Raw genomic sequence first — 13726 nt, 5'->3', positions numbered from 1 at the left:
AAAAAATCAAGCAGAGGGGACTGGCTAACACAGCTCTGGAGGGTTCCTTGGGCTGTGGAGACAAAAAATCAAGCGCAGGCCTGACAAGTCAGTCCAGATGTCAGAAAATGTACCCAACACTCTGCCCAAACCAGCTGAGTGCTGAGTATCAGTCAACTCGTGGTGCTCAGGAGACAGACGGTGGGCTTCAGGACCTGCCGAGAAGAGGGGGCCCTGGGAGGCACCCCAGGCTTCCAGACGCTGGAGACGCTGGAAAGCTCCTCCCTGGGGTTCGGGGCGGGGGGTGGGGGGGTGGGGCGGGTGGGTGAAGGCTGCTGAGACTGAGCTTACAAGGACCCCTGAGCCTCAAGTCCCTCAGGCCCTGAGTGAACAGACAGCTCTGTCCCCACTGGAGGTCTGCATCAGAGGAAACTCTGGAGAAGGCAGCATCACTCAGAACCTCTAGGGTTTTCCAATCATAATGTCCAACATGCAACCAAAAAAGCAAAAGATGGTGTAACAACAAACAGGACCAAGAGAAAAAGAATTGAACCAGATCCAGAGGTATCAGATGTATATCAGCATATCAGAGGTATGCTACAGGTATCAGATGCAAACGTCACCTGTTCAAAAATATACTTGACAAAAGGCAACATTTCTGAGAATCAAAACCGACTCTAGAACTTTACAATAACAGTGACTGAATTTAAGAACTGTCTCTGGGCTTAACATCAGATTGGACGTAGCTGAAGAGAGGATCAGTGAACTGAAGGATAGATCGGTTAAAAAAAAAATATATATATATATATATATATAAGAGGGAAAAAGTATAGAATATATTGAAGGAGCCTGTTGTTAAAACTACATTGTTAAAAACTATAAATGGGGACCCTCATGGTGGAGAAAAGACAGAAAGGGGAATAAGAAATGCCTCCAGGGGTTGAAACTAAAGAGCCTCTTAATGAAAGTGAAAGGGGAGAGTGAAAAAACTAGCATAAAACTCAACATTCAAAAAATGAAGATCATGGCATCCGGCCCCATCACTTCGTGGCAAATAAATGGGGAAACAATGGAAACAGTGACAAACTTTATTTTCTTGGGCTCCGAAATTACTGCAGATGGTGAAATTAAAAGATGCTTGCTCCTCAGAAGGAAACCTATGACAAACCTAGACAGCGTATTAAAAAGCAGAGACATTACTCTGCCAACAAAGGTTCATTTAGTCAAAGCTATGGTTTTTCCAGTAGTCATGTATGGATGTGAAAGTTGGCCCAAGAAGAAGGCTGAACGCCAAAGAATCAATGCTTCTGAACTGGGGAGTTGGAGAAGACTCTTGAGAGCCCCAAGGATTACTAGGAGATCCAATCAGTCAACCCTAATGCAAATCAGTCCTGAATATTCATTGGAAAGACTGATGCTGAAGCTCCAATACTTTGGCCAGTTGATGCAAAGAACTGACTCATTGGAAAAGAACCTGATGATGGCGAAGACTGAAGGCAGGAGGAGAAGGGGACGACAGAAGATGAGCTGGTTGGATGGCATCACCAACTTGATGGACATGAGCTTGAGCAAGCTCCGGGAGTTGGTGATGGACAGGGAAGCCTGGCATGCTGCAGTCCATAGGGTTGAGATGGGTCAGACATGGAGCAACTGAACTGACAGGGACAGTGACAAGAGTTAGTTCAAGAATCAGACCATTGAGTCAAAAATGAAAACCACACATTGATTTCAGCAGCTCTGAGGGTGCCTAAGGCAAGAAGAAAAATGTTCAAGCGCTCAGAGGAAAAAAGGTTTGGCTTTTAATGGCACAACACTGACAGCTGACTTTCCAAGAACAAGGGAGTCAGAAGATAATGGACTGGCATCTGTAAAATGCTGAAAAACAAATAACCACCAACCTGGAATTCTATACCCAACAAAAACACTCTTCGAAAGTGAAAGCAAAATAGAGACTTTAAGGGCAAATGGAAATGAGACAACTCATCACCCACACACATGAACTAAAAGAAATATTAAGGCAGTGCTTTGGGAAAAGAAAAGTAGTTTCTGAAGGAAATATAAAAAACAAGTAAAGACCAACAATGAGGTAACTGTGAGGGTAAGTATTAACTCTACAGAACAATGATGTTAACGCCAAAAATATATCTAACAGTTTAAAGTGTAACAGTGACAAGGAGGAAACAGTCGTGTCAGGGAGGCAGTGAAAGTACTAAGTTAGACTTGAAAGTAAAACACATGCTGTGTCTGCAAATGTGCACCCAACAACCTGGCAGAGGAGCACAGAACTAGAGAAACACTTCATACTTCTAAAAGAAGGCCAAGAGCAAAGAACACAGACTAGGTGGGACAAACAGGAAACACACAGCAACATGGTATCTACACACTGAATACCAACATTATAAACAGAGCCAATACTCAAACTGATTCCAAAGAAAACTATACACTATTCAGAGTTACATGTTAAGATGGAAGATCTTTTAGACAGGTGAAAGTAAAAGATACCCAGGCCAACAAGGACAGAAAACTGACGTGGCAATATCACTGTCAAACAGTGTCTAAAGAAAGAAGCATTACTAGCGATAAAAAAGAGCATCTCATACTGTTACAAGTTCAGTCTAGCAAGAAGATGAGGATTCTAAATTTGAATGTACCTAATAACATAACCTCAAAATATCAATACATAAAAACTGAGAAATAGAAAAGGAGTAACAGCCGAGTTCATAATCCCAGTGGGAGATGTTAAAGACACATCTCTCGTGGAACTGGGCTCCCTGGTACGTAGTCACCTGCAGCCATGAAGTACCTAAAATGTGGCTGGCTCTACAATGAGATGTGCTGCAAGCCTGAAACACACACTGGATTTTAAAGACTTAGCATGAAAAAAAGAACGTGAAATATTTCATTAGCTTTTATCATGTTGATTACACACTGAAATATTTTGGGTGTGTTAAAATAAAATATATTACAGGTAATTTCACCTACTTCTGCTTTTATTCAACGTGGCTACTGGAATCTGAATTACATGAGTGACAAACCTGATGTAACTGATACACACAGAACATTGCATTCCCACTGATACATATTATTTTCAAGAGCCCAACAAACATATAACAAAAAGAATATGTATTGGGCCATTAGGAAAGCTCGAATTATTTCAAAGGACTGAAATAATGCAGAGTATACTTAGGGATTGCAATGGGCTGACGGTTTATGGGCCCTCAAACTTCACCCCGCACATGGTGATGATCCTAGGAGGCAGGCACTCTGGGAGGGGTCAGGCCAGGAGGGAATGGGCTCCCATGCGGCGAGGACAGGGAGAAGCAGCAGGCAGTCTAGGAACCAGGAAACAGGCCTCACCAGACATGGCACCTGCTGGTGATCTTGGGACTCCCCAGCCTCCAGGCCTACAAGAAACAACTTTCTGTTGTTTATCAACTAGTCTATGGGATTTATAACAATAGCCCAAAAAGACAAAGACGGGTCTCTTTGATAGTGAAGGACAGGGAAGCCTGGCGTGCTGCAGTTTACGGGTCACAAAGAGTCGGACACGACTTAACGAATCACCACCACCACCACCACCACCAGTTGATCTAAGACTAAAATGGAACTCATGGCTTAGGCTATTTAGTCTGTTTAGCACAGATGAAAATGACTCATATATTTTAAGGTATTTATCCAAAAGTGCCCCTTGATAGCATTTTACAGACTGTACATAATAGGATGAATATTTTTAAAATAAATTTAATAGTCTATACTTCTAAAATATAATATTTCAAAATACTTTCCTATAAGAGACTTCGAATATTTTTTCAGTAACTCTCCCTCTTTCCTTCTATTACAGGCACTGAACAATTCTGAGGAAAAATCAGTTTGGTGCTAGGAAGTCACAGGCAGGATACTTACCACTTTAAAGATTAGTAGCAGGAAAAAAAAAAAAAAGATTAGTAGTATATACTATATATTTATAGACAATTATTTGCTGTCATTAATGTTGGAAAAGCAAAACATACCCATTTCCTTATGGTCCTTTCATAAACAATGCTGATTCCTTTTGGTATTGTCTGGTGAAGGGGAAACACTGTTATCAGAAAATGAAGCTAAAATCGTAAGTTAGATATGATGTTATTATTCTATTTTTGTATGTTTCTGAATCAAGATTAGATAAACAACAGATGGGCTGCCTTCTGTGGCTGAAAAATAGAAATAATGGTTTTTTTGTTTGTTTTCTACACAAATAACTTTTTAAAAAATTCTACAAATGGCTCTAATGTGAACTTGACAGTCTTGGCTAAGCTGCTTCTATTACGGTAACACATTTCTATTATTGAAACACAGGTTCTAGTATCAAAATTCCTTGGGATATAGATAATTGGATTAGATGGACGAAAGAGAAAAAAATGAAGGGGGAAACTTTAGAAAAGGAAACATGTTCTTTTGAAAATCAGTGTTTAAAAGACAAAATGATGATTCTAATACAGAATATAAGAACAATTCTTTTTTAAACCTCAGGAATTATGTACTTGCCACAACAGAATAATGCAATTTTTCTTTGTGTATGGCATTCTAGTAAGAGGCTTAACTTTCTCATTTAATCTTCACAGCCACCTATGAGGTAGATATTACTGTATTTAACATATTATTCCCTATATTTACATGAGGAAACTGAGACTCAAAGTGTTACAGATGGGACTTTAAACCCCATGTTTTTAATAAATATGTTACATGTGAATGGCTTTCTAGAAATATCAGCAAATTTTGAAATGTGTAACTCTTTCATAAAATGCTTTGAGCCTCTTGCTGCTGCTAAGTCGCTTCAGCGGTGTCCGACTCTGTGCGACCCCAGAGACGGCAGCCCACCAGGCTTCCCGGTCCCTGGGATTCTCCAGGCAAGAACATTGGAGTGGGTTGCCATTTCCTTCTCCAATGCATGAAAGTGAAAAGTGAAAGTAAAGTCGCTCAGTCGTTCCCGACTCTTAGCGACTCCATAGACTGCAGCCTACCAGGCTCCTCTGTCCATGGATTTTCCAGGCAAGAGTACTGGAGTGGGGTGCCATTGAGCCTCTTAGAAGCCCTTAAATAAATAGGAGGAAATACTTTACAGGGAAAAAAAAAACTACCTGGAAAATTACTGTTACTTAAATAATACATAAGATGAAACATATTCTAGGAATAAACTTTATTGATTTTAAACTGTAAAATATACATTATTCTGAAAACTCAAGCTATATTTCACGACCAACTCTTTTCAGGCATTAAATATTACTTTCTCAAGAATTATTTAACACACATTTTTAAAAAAGTGTTCTTGCAAAAAACAGTTGGTGTAAAGCATTTAAAAATCCAAGCAGTGAATTCCTGTTTTCAGCAAGGACATTCATTTTAAATATTTTAAAATACTTTACACAAGCCCACTTTTCTTCAAATCAGGGACCTAAATACATGCAATTTACTTTAAACCCAACTGGGTATTTTGAAACAATGTGATCAACTACCTCAAACAATTTTCAAATGTTTGAAAGTTTCATTAATAGGAGAAATGATACTGATAGAAACTGCACTGATATTCACATGAACATATATTCAAATATTACGTTCTCCAAGACACCTGAGGCAGCTACCTCAAGGATAACATCATTGCTTACTACATTTTAAAAACCTCTCATTAGGAATTACCATCGAAATTTGACAAGCATTCTTTTAGGCATGCTCAGTAACAGTAAATCGTATTCAATTATGTATGGATATTACTTCAAATAGGAATTCAATAGCTCTAGTGGTCAGTTTACAAGTCTGTATAAAATTCCTCTGAAGTAAAATCCTGAATGAAAACTAATATTATAATTATAGTGTTTGAGTTTCATTAATATGAGGTACCCAGAGCAGTCAAATTCATAGAGAAATAAAGTAGAACAATGGTTGCCAAAGGCCAGGAGATAGGGAGGAATGGAAAATCGTAGAATTTCAGTTTGGAAAGATGAAATTTCTCTCTCTTTACTTCAAAGATACCATGACAGAGGATTTTTACAGGATGAAATACCGACTCTTCCAAAGAGCAGACAGTCTCTATTCATTGTAAAAACAGTTTCAAAGAACAGGAGGAAAAGACCTCACTTTATGAAGCTATTACATCCTTGACACCAAAAAGGAAAAACATGTGGCAAGAAAAGAAGAACTATTAATATTGCAGTCTATATATCTCATGAGTATAGACACAAAAATCTTAAATAAAACATAAGAACTGGAATGTGAGATATGAACTTGGCCTTGCTTGCAGCAACAGGATTTCTACAAAGAATATGTAAGAGAATTTACACACAATTAGAGCTAGCAGAAGAGTTCAGCAGGGATGCTCAATATAAGGTCAATATATAAAAATCAGTGGCATTCTTGTAGACCAGCAATAACAAACTGAAAAATGTAACAGAGAAAAGATCTCATTCACAATTGAAACAAACACTGTAAGGTACCTAGGAACAAATTAATGAATACATAAATAAACAAACAAAAAGATACTAAAACTTAGTATCACAAAGACAGAAATTTCCCCTGGATTCATTTAAAACCTAAAACAATTTCAACAAAATACAAACTGTTTCTCATGAAGAAATTATTCTAAAATTCAAACAGAAGAGTGCCAAGAACAGTTAAAATAATTTTGAAGCATAAGGTAGAGGAAATGTGGGACTGAAACAAGATTGTTCAAACAGAGCAGTAAATAAGACAGCCTAAAAATGGAACTTGTATGTTACAGTAATGCATTGTTATTCACATGGGCTATTTGATAAATGGTGCAAAAAGGACCATTCATATGAAAAACTAAAATTGTTACTCATAACATAGACAAAAATGAATTTCAAGAGATTAGAGTCATGAATTAAAAGATCAAATTTAAAAAACTGCTGGAAAAAATGGCAGACCATTTTTATGATTTTTAGAGGTAGGCAGGGATTTGTTAAAACACAAAAGGCAAAGAAAACACAAAGTGAAAAGACAAGCAGGATAAGATATCTGCAATGCAAGTAACTGAAGAAGAATTAAAACAAGAATAACAATAAAAGGCAAATAACCTGACAGAGCAGAGGACAAAGGCAACAAACAGGCAAATCACAGAAGAGAAACCCTGGAACAGCCAGTAAACATATGAAAACACCGAGACATAAGGGAAATAAAAATAAACATCAAGACAGGCTTGAGATATTGTTTCAAAGGCTGACAAAAACTTAAAAGCCCGAGAACACCAAGATGGGGCGAAATGGGGAATTCCAACTCTATACTGACAGTGTAAATAAAAATAACCACTTGACTTGAAGATGCCTATATGTTAAAATGCCACGACTACACTTTTAGGTATACACCCCATGAACTTTCCTGGTCATGTACAAGGAAGGTAGGTATTACAACAGTAAAACACTTGGAACTCTATGTCCCTCAGCAAAATAATGAGTAAATGAATTAAAGTATATTTGTCCATTAAATCTCTCTACTGCAGTTAAAATGAACAAGTTAGTGATACACATACTGTCATGTATATTCTCAATAACTTTAGCATTTGCTAAAGTTTGGTACTGAATGGTTTAAAAAACAGTTTATGTACGTGTGTGTGTGTAAAACAGTAACAGCAGCAACAATAAATGAAAAAATGAGTAACAGAACTAACATTCGAGCACTTATTATACGGAAGGCACTCTTCTAACTGCATGTAGATGCCTAAAAACAGTCCTAGGAGACAGATTCTACTATTATTTATATCTAACACAATTACTCTTTTGTTACTATGAGATTCCATTACTCATTCTACAGATGAGGAATTGAAGTGGAAAGAGGTGAAGTTGATCTAAAACTATAAAACTAGTAAATAATAAGAGTGAGATATGAAGCCAGGAATTCCTGACCCAGACTTTATACCTTAATAACTACATTAGTTATTATACCATTTTCTATTCTTTTTAGGATGTTGGAAATCCAACATTATTTCTGTAAGTTGGAAATAAAAAACACTTATAGAACCTATGACTGTAAAGAAATGAATACACACACAGGTTTTTATATAGCTCAAACTGGTTCTAAAGATGCTAAAATGTTGGGGGCCAGAGTAAGGTACTCCGCCCGTGACAAAGGTCATGAGGAAGGAGGCTCGACATACGCAAAGGCGGGATCGAGCCTCAGGAGTCCCCCTGGAACTCCTCGAGCATCTACCCCCATAACCAGAGCCTGCCTACTTTACTACTTTGTGCTCTTACCTACACCTCTGACTTTACGGGGGGCTGTCCCCCACCACCTCTTTCGGAGAAGGAGTTAACCTAGAGCTCCAGTCAATAAAAACTCTTGGGTGTGACAAGAGTGTTTTAACCCTCAAACTCCTCTGAAGGTTCTCTAGCCTGCCTGACAGGCTTGTCCGGCCACATGTGATTGCTCACAGCCTCCCAACCGTGAGAGGCACGAGATGCTTTAAACCTTCTAAAAACAGGTTCCTTAGAAAAGTTAGAAAACTATTAGTATAAGTATAATGGGCTAATTAGAAATTGTGTTGGTGAAGGGTTTTTCATTTGTTGAGCCAATGTTTGTTGCTAAGTCTCCACATCCCCCGCCCTTACACACATTAATGAATATATAGAAGAAATAAGTATTAACCTTTGATATTAATCACGTTAGACCTTAGGCTAAGTAAATTCTTTCCTTAACTAAAACCCACTACACCCTCACCCTGTAGGAATGTAACTTTATTTGGGTGGCATCTGTTTTGAGAATAATCAGCCCTGGAGAAATAAGTGTCCTGACTGACTGACCGCTGTCAAAAGGAGAGGGTCGTAAATTGTCAGCAGGCCGCCCTGGCCAGAAGATGATGTAACACCCCTAAGACCTCTGTATACATTTGTGTGAAGCACCTGACTTTAATAAAAGTCAGGACTGCTGTCCCCACGTGACTTTTGTATAACATCTTAGTGTATAAAAACAGACTCTGGAAAATAAAGAATTGGGATCAGTTTCTCGAAATACTGGTCTCCCCATGTCGCTCTCTCTCTCACTCTGGTTGAGTCTCCATCTGGAGCGCGGAACCCACCATGCTTACTAATTATGCCTGGGCTTCTAAGATCCGACCGGGGAGGCCTCAGTGTCTCCTCTCCTTCGGGAGAACGGAAGGACGCCTGCAGCCTACGTAAGTGGTGCAAACTTCTTGTCTTGAAGTTTTATTGGTCTCCCGCGTAAACCAAGCTACTCAGCCTCTTTTCTCCACTGAATTTTCCTACTGAGCTATCCTTATTCTATCACTCTTTATATCTTTAATTAATATCTAATTGAAGCTATTGTATCCTGATCCTCGCCTATGCCGTCTCTCCTTCGAATACCCTGGATCAGCCGGGGCTGGTCCCCGGCACTAAAAGATTCTTAGGAATGTTTTGAAAATAGTGGCGTCCCAGCTACTCTAATTTACTAATTTACATGTTTGAGGTCTGGTATTTTTCAGATTATTATTTTGGAGCCAAATGTTATTTCTTTTATAGTCCTAAGATAATATATATTTGTAATCCTAGAAACCTTACATGGAGAAGCACATGATGTAATTCAATCATCTCTTTCTCTCTCATTAGAGGCAAAATTTGATTACTTAGCTTCAGGCCTGAAAACTCATATTAAGAGTTTTTAATAAGCAATTCTATCAAGAAGTGTAATAAAATTTCAATTATTCATTTTTTCTGGTCTCTCAATTATAGGTTGGTTTTTTAAAAGCCAGTAGTTAATATTTATAATATTATATATAATATAAATTATACTGATATAATAATTAAAGTGTAATTTTGTGTAGAATTATCTATACCACAAAATAAAAAAGGAAATGGCATTTTCAGTCATCAAGTATTTACGAGAATTGACTATGCGCTAATCACACACTCCTTGTTTCCAGTACAAGTGGAACGTTTCTTAAAAATGTGTTTTCTTCTCAATCTACATATTCCCATCCTCAATGCCATCATCTACTAACCTATAGAACATGCTTTGAAAAAATATGAAAAAGATGTTCTTGCATTTAAAGAGTTCACTGTCTACTAGGGGAAAGTGAAAGTGAAGTCGCTCAGTCGTGTCCAACTCTTTGCGACCCGTGGACTGTAGCCCACCAAGCTCCTCTGTCCATAGGATTCTCCAGGCAAGAATAATGGAGTGGGTTGCCATTTCCTTTTCCAGGGGATCTTCCTGACCCAGGGATTGAACCCAGGTCTCCCACATTGCAGGCAGACGCTTTAACCTCTGCGCCACTAGGGGAAAGAAAGTAGACAGAAGTTATCTATAATGCATAAGTACTTTAATAAAGTGAGCAAGTCACTTAACATTTCTAAGCCTCAAATGAGATAGATGTTTAAGAACTCTGAATTACAGAGGGAACTTGAATAAACCATCTCTAAGGTTCTCTCTAGATCTAAAATTCTATGATTATCCAATCTCTTTAAATTAAAAGGTAAATCACAAAATATTCAGTATGCAAAAAAGAAAAACTAAGACCAACTAAAAGATGAAAATGTTTGTACAAATGCATTCTAATTTTTTTCAAAACTGTTAAAACTCCCGTTCTAAGTATCAGTAAAATTTCCACAGACACTGTCTTTTAATCAATATCTTCCCCTCAAACCTGCAGACTTCTAAGTAGTCAACAAGCAACTATTCTGTGATAACAGAAGTAAAGTGCTTAAAAGCCCATGGCTTGGACTCATGAAAGTGATCTTTTAAAAGGAAGATGTTAACAGAAACGTGTGTATGACATTCTTACTACAATAAATTTGTTCATTAACTTCACTTCAAAATTTTAAAGTTCAGGTTTTTCATGAAGAGTTAAAAAAAAAAATACAGCTAAGATTAGCTCTTTTCACTGTTATATATTTTGAAATTTAGAACAAGGTTTCCCTTACCTGATATGGACATGGAATGTGATATTCTCTGCAGCGTTCTTGTATCCACGTTATTTCCCAGATGCCACAGTAAGCTTGCTCATAAAAGTAGCAACCAATTACAACCATGAGTGGTATGAGATACAGACCAATCCGGATCATAAACTTCACCAGTTTATCCTGGTTCACCTTTTCTAATGGAATCTCAACTCGCACTCTGTTTAGGGATATAATGCCGGCTAAAAGGAGTGAAACCCCAACCACCACATACAGGCAGAGGGGTGCAAGAACAAAATACCTCAAAGCATCAACATCATAGAGGCCAACAAATCACACGCCACTGATATTGTCACCTTCAATTTTATTCATCGCTAAAAGGATGATGGTCAGTGTTCCAGGGATGCCCCACGCACTGGCACGAAATAGCAAGGCTTTCTTCTCAATAGCTTCAATACCCCACTTTGGCACAGCTGCCAAGAACCACGTGATGGTAAGAAGCACCCATCAAACGCTGCCAGGCATAGTAAAAAAAAATAGAGTATCATAAAAAGCATGATACAGGCTTTGTTATGAGATCCTTGGGTCACTGTGGAAGCCTTATACTGTGCAGGGCTGGATGCATTGCAGGCAACTCGGTCCTCAAGCAAAAACCCAACAAAGAAAATTAATGACACCATCATGTAGCAGACGCCGTAAATTATAATGGGTCTTTCAGGATACGGGAATCTTATCACATCAATCAAAAAAGTTAAAAAAGTAAACGTGGCAGAGAGGCAAATGACTGAAATCAATCCTATGAAATAACGAGCAAATGAAAGCTCTTCTCTCCTAAAGTACATATTTGGACAAGGAGGTGAACAATCACACATGTGCAAAAAGGAACAGCCAAGATCAGGATCAATATTCAACTCTCAGGGACACCAAAAGCCATAGTCCCTCTGCACTGCCACTGAGGCTCCTTCAGTAGGATCGCCAGCTAAATTCAGGTCCACCAGCCGAGGATATGGCTCACCACAATCTGGGAACCTAAAAACACAAGACAAGAATCATTTACTTATTGGGAACCTAATGATTTGGATTTCCACATTTAGCAGTTGTGGCTTATTTATGCTTATGTCCTTGGAGAACATTATGATATGTCGAAGAAATAATGCAAATATCTTGCTTGTGGGTCATATGATGAGATATTCCACAGTTGGCAAAAAAATGAAAAATGTATACTTAATTTTGTTTTGGCTTCAAAATATTACTCTTTATTAAAACAGGCATAGCCATTAATAAATAGTGTAATTAATACTATTTAGGACACAGTTTACAGTAAGATTTCAAACTATAAATAAGTATATATAAAATAAACATACATAAATAAAAAGCTCCAGTAGAACAGTACTAAAAGTTTTTTTTTTTTAAGTTTAATTACAAGATAGTCCTCAATTTACCCTAGACTCAAATAGAATTTTCTTAAAAATAAGAGGTAAAAATCTTCCCTAGAATAAGATGGCGGAGGAGTCGGTGGACGTGGGGTACATCTCTCTCCAAGGATACATCAGGAATACACCTTCAGAGACAGAAGTGCATGCTAACAGGGGACAAGAGTACCTGACCAATGGAAAAGAATATATAGAACCATGCAAAACTCAGTAGGACGAAGGAACTATGGGAAAAACAGGAGGGTTAGAAGGACTGGACCTGCCCTTGGCGGGTGGGGAAACTGAGGCAGGGGTCCAATCCCTGCATGGGGCAATTGTCTGAGAAACATTTAAGGCTGAAACAGCTGATCTGTGGCAGCCTAAATGGAATGAGAATCAGACAGTCCTTACCGCAGCCGTACACACCCCGGACAGGGACACAGGTCCCCTGGAAGGTGCAGCAGCTGGGAGCTGGAGTTTAGGGATTGTGGGGCAATCCCAGGGCGAGGGGTGCTGTTGACTGCAGAGAGATGGACTGTGGGGATGTGAGGGAAAAGAGACGGATTGAGGGGATATGAGGGAGGAAAGCCAGGCAGCCGCGGAAGCAAGGCCATACTGTTGAGTCACGGGTAGGGGATGGAGCCATCACCATAGCCTCTCTCTCCCAACACGCCAGCATCAGCAGCTGAACAATAGAGAGGCTGGCCCATCAAACGCCTGACACACTGCACTACAGAGTAGGACCCCACCCAGGGTGCCACTTTAAGTGCTAGGGACGCCAACCTACAGACTAGGATCCCAGCCAGGACGGCCCCTCTACGTGCCTGACACACTGAACAACTGAGAAGGACCCCAGGCAAGGTAGCCCTCTAAGTGCCTGAACCCGCGGAGCTAAAGATAGGCCTTTTGATTGCCAGCTACAAGAGGCTCGAAAAAAGACTCATAGGGACATAACTCCTGCAGCAGAGGTAGTCCGTGTCCTTCTACACTTGGCACCGCCAGGGTCCCTGCAAGCCAAGCAGCTGTGCCACCTTCATGCTCAACTCTCACTGGGGCAGAGCTGCCACAGGCAAAAAAAGTCTTATACCCACAGAGTCACTTCAGTCATGTGCAGCTCTTTGCCACCCTGTAAACTGTGGCCTTCCAGGCATCTCTGTCAGGGAGCAGGGGGTTCTCCAGGCAAGAATCCTGGAGCGTACCAGCCTATACTGGTTGCCATACCCTTCTAGAACACTGTATTTCCTGCTGCCCTAGCAGCCAACTCCCCTGAGTACCTGGTGCTGCCAGAACCCCTGCGACCCAAGTAGCTGCACCACCTCCACACCTGGCCCTCACAGGGGCAAACCCAAGCCCTAAAGGGAAGCCCCAGGAGGAAACCCCAGTGGACGACCCACATGTATAGGTGGAAATGAAACCACAATTGAAACCCAGGGGCAGTGTGGCTAAGGAAGAAGACCT

General features: G+C 39.6%; 1 pseudogene; it reads right to left on the bottom strand.

Annotated features, from left to right (window-relative positions):
• Window positions 1–152: 152 nt before the first annotated feature.
• Window positions 153–11885, bottom strand: LOC113898863 (annotated as a pseudogene).
• Window positions 11886–13726: the final 1841 nt, after the last annotated feature.

Source organism: Bos indicus x Bos taurus, chromosome 9 (genome assembly GCF_003369695.1).
Source record: "Bos indicus x Bos taurus breed Angus x Brahman F1 hybrid chromosome 9, Bos_hybrid_MaternalHap_v2.0, whole genome shotgun sequence".
NCBI classification, from domain to species: Eukaryota; Metazoa; Chordata; class Mammalia; order Artiodactyla; family Bovidae; genus Bos; species Bos indicus x Bos taurus.
This window is presented reverse-complemented; position numbering and strand designations above follow the sequence as displayed.